Consider the following 4,582-nt stretch of genomic DNA (forward strand, 5'->3'; position numbering starts at 1 on the left):
TTTTTTAGAATTTTTATGATTTTTTAGAATTTTTTTGATTTTTAGATTTTTTTGAATTTTTTGGAATTTTTTTGATTTTTTGGAATTGGATCAAAATGGCAACTGAAAACATTTTTTAAGAAAATCCCCAAAATGCCCCTGTTACAAACTGGGTTTTTGGATGGAGTTAGACAAAATGATCAAAATGGCAACAAAATGTAAATTTCAGGGACCCAGAGGCAAAAAAAAAACTATTTGGACTAAAATGGCAAATTTGGGCAAAACTCAGGGACTAAAATGGCAATTTACTCTTCTAAAAATAAATAGGTTTTAATTTTTTTTTGAAACCGTTCCTTTTTAATTATTTGTTATAGAAGTTTCTCCCGATGTTATAAGTTTGTTTCTATAAATAGTTAATCGTTTTAATTTTTAAAAAGCCTTCATATTTAATTTCCAGATATGAATCACAGTAACAACTGTCCTTTATTTTTAAAGCTTATTGAGGAAGATGACCCATTATTTTTGTTATGTTTATTTGTTTTCTAATTATTATTTTTTTTGTCATTGTTTTTTTTTCTTATTTTGTTAAATTTAATTACTATTCGTATTAAATTGTTAAACATTTTTTTCCTTATATGTAGTTCAAAGATGATTGGGATAAAAAAAAACTGAACCGAAAGGGAAAGCAAGTGTTCTTTTGTGATGGAAATCAAAGTTAAAAGGTTTGTGTTCATTTACTAAATTATAGGAGTTTGTAATTAGTTGAATTGTTTTATCTTTATTTTTTCATTTTCAAAGGTTAATGTTTTTGTTGTAGCTGATGTAGGTGTCATTGTATAATAATATAAGAATCCAAACATGTATTTTTTTGTTGATGTTTTTTGTTGTAGCTGATGTGGGTGGGGCAAGGTTGGGAATAGGTATGAGTCGGGTCAAAATAGTTTGATTTTGAGTGTAGAATGACAGTGAGATATTGTATATACGTGTATACAAATTTTAAAAAAATAATCCGTTATACTAAAAAAAAATATACATGATTAATGTACATTCTTGCTTTTGTATGTTTTTATGACTCTTTACAACAAGAAAAAGTTTAAGAAACCGAATAAAAAAATTTTTGATGGAGAAAATGGAAAGATGATACTTAAGATGTTAGAAGTGTTATTTTTATAATTTTATTTGTTGTAAATTAAATTTTCCTACCCGGAAAATTCCCGGGTTATAACCTAGTACCTATATATATATAAAGAGAAATTGGAAAGAGATGTCTTATAAAATATGGATTTTTAATATTAAAGTATAAGACTGAAAAGGTTATTTTGTTAAGTAAAAGAGTACGGTTGAATCAGCAAATAATAATGATAATAATGGTATTTATTATTTAAACATTGACAAATCCGTCAGAATGTGTACAACAAACAAGAGTATATTAACTTTTAACGGCAATTTTAACTTTTCCCCTTTGCTTTCTCATCTAAAATCAAATAAATTTAAAATTTTTAATACGTCGGACTAAATATTGAATTATATTTTCTTTTCTAAATAATTTTCATATTTTATGTGTTAATTGCTATTAATTACGAGGCATATTGTTTTCTATAAATATGTAAATTAATAAAATAAGTTGACCATATATATAATACTAGGGGTGTGCATGGGTTGGTTTTGACCAAAAACCATAACCATAACCACGATGTCGGTTATTGGATAACCATAACCATAACCGATCGGTTATGGTGATTATGGTTATTCGGTTTTGATGGTTATAGCGGGTCGGTTATGGGTGGTTAACCGTGCATTTAGCTTAGTTAAAAATAGCTTAATTTTTTTAACATGGAATAAATTGTTATTGCATATTTGTATATATATTAGTATATTACATAGTATTAAAAAATACATATAATCTATAATATTAATACCAATTATCATCGAATATTCAAATAAAGTGATATGATACATTCTATAAATTCAAATAAACATTCAACCAAAACCACAAAATGATATGAAAAACCAATAAGTATTAAAAATCTTGAGTCAAAAACATCAAATATTAAAAATATGGTGAAAATTCCTAATCCTACAAAGATTTATTACATGTCGGTTCGGTTCGGTTATGGTGGGTATGGAAAAAATGAGAACCATAACCGACCTGCTACTTTCGGTTTTCAAAAAAACCATTAACCGACCCACCGGTTTTTTATTTGGTTCGGTTTTTTCGACTCGGTTTTATCGGTTAATTCGGTTATAGTTCAGTTAATTCGGTTTTTTGCACACCCCTATATAATACCATCTATTTAGTTTTGTTTCATATGTTTACTTGGGGTGGAGGTTATGGTTCAATCACTCTAGGGTGTTTGAGTCATTCTCTACCCAATAATAGCATGCCATGTCAACTTACCATTCTACTCCCCATTTTACACTCAATCACTAGGTATGGTTCAAACACCCCTCAATTAAAAAAAAAAAAAAAACTTGATTGGTTGTATCTCTCCTCTCTCCACTCATCGGTGACTATTCACCGAAAAAAGGTGTCACCACTCCCCGATTCATGATCACCGATTGAGAGGAAATGGTTCACCGATCGGTGAAAGGGATTGCCGAATCATTCACCGAAACCATACTTCCCTCCCTTAGGGTGGACAGTATGGTTGGGGTGAGTTAGGGTGTTTGAGTTTTCTCTACCCAATGATATAAAGACATGTCAACTCCCCTCTTTCACTCCCCATTTTCTACTCAAACACTAGATATAGTTCAAACACCCACTCAATTAAAAAAAATGATTGGTTCTTCTCTCCTCTCTCTCTCCCCTCCATTACTCCTTCTCAACCTTCGGTGAATAGTCACCGATTTCTCTCTCTCTCTCCTACTCCCCACTCACCATTCAAATACTAAGGGTGGTTCACCGATCGACAAAAGGACTCCCAGAGCTTGGTCCCCGCAATCACACCGAGCCCTTACTATTAAAGGAGATTTAACGCTTACATCGCAAAAGCTTACGTGGCGAGCAATGAGCTATGTCAACTCAGCTTTCATTACTTCATTATTACATCATTTATTTAAAAAAATCTTCTCATTTATATAAAATATAAATACATAAATTAAATTAACCTTTTCATTTGAATTTTCGAATTCAAATGTGGGTTATTTCCCCTGACTCAATTAATGTTCTATACTGTGATGATGTATCATTCAATCATATAACGCTCACTTCTTCCCTCTTCCTCCAGAATCATCTTTCATCTTCAATTTTCCCTCTCCTTTTTCAAATTAGTATCCTCCTGTTTTCCACTTGTTCATCACAATCATACTCATTCTCAGAATCATGCACGGTCCTAGAGAGCATCACACTCTTAGTTATGTTGCTGATTTGAATCTTGCAAAAGATATGTGGACTAGGGTTCCAGCGATAGCATTCTCAAGCAAATCGGTGGAAATATAGACGAGTTCCCAATTGCAAATGGTGGATGAGGTAGGTTCTCACTAACTAAGGTATCTCTAGCGACCTCCTTTTGATTTGTTTATGTCGCGTGCTTCAGTTCTCAAATCCGATGTTTGTGTTTGCTCTAAAGTTGCAGATCTAGGGTTTTACTTCAATGTCTGGATTTTTTTTAACTACAGTTCTTGCTTGGCTGAGGTAAGGTGTATTTCAAGCCTTATATAAACGAAACCTCAGTATTTTAAATCTTATGTTCCATAAGTCACCTGTTTTAGATGAATCTACTTTTCTCTTTAGTTTTTTCGAAATGTGTTGCTATGGTAGGTGTGTTTGATTTGTATCTCACAGTGGCCAACAGAGGATATGGTAAGAGTGTTTACTGCTTTGATTGCATATGCAGGCTGAGAATACTATTGTATATGAGAACTTTGTGAGGTTGAACAACATCTCTGTTTCAGTTTGAAAGTGTTGTGAAAAGCATTAAAGAAAGCTACAAAAGTTATGAGTTCTTCAAGAGTCTACAGGTAAAAAGTTGCTTTTTCTTTATAATTTTTTTTATATTTAAAGTTGTTTTTATTATTTATAGTACATTTTCCCCATTTTAGACCATTCAACAATTTGCTATTGTCGATCTCTCAATTGTTTTTCGATGTCGCCAAAGATCACCTTTATGCTTGAAAAAACTTTCTTACAATTTAGAGAAGTTTGTTTTTGGTTTATATTCACATGATTAGACTTTGATTTGTTGATTTTTGTACCAGGGGGCTTCAAGCTATACACGGAGAATTGCAGTTCAAATAATCAATACAATTTAACTTTAGTACCACGTGTTGGAAACAATTTGTAACATGACCCACTAAGGATTCCGCTGTGGGTTGTTTACTGCAGTCGGGGTGTTGCATCTAAGGTCTTGTCTAATCGGCTCTGGCAATTCTTAAACGCCCTAATATCTATGAGCCAAGCGACTTTTGTGGGAAGAAGGAATATTTTGGACAACCCACTCATTGTTAGTGAGTTGGTTTCCTGGACTAAATAAAAAAGAAAATGTTAATTTTTTAAGTTGATTATTAAAAGGCATACGACTCTTTAAACTAAGAAATTCTTACATAACACGATAAAATTTATAGGATTTCTAGCTTTGTGAGTTAAATGGGTCAATGGTTGCCT

The sequence above is a fragment of the Helianthus annuus genome, chromosome 2, assembly GCF_002127325.2.
Source record: "Helianthus annuus cultivar XRQ/B chromosome 2, HanXRQr2.0-SUNRISE, whole genome shotgun sequence".
In the NCBI taxonomy this organism is placed as follows: Eukaryota; Viridiplantae; Streptophyta; class Magnoliopsida; order Asterales; family Asteraceae; genus Helianthus; species Helianthus annuus.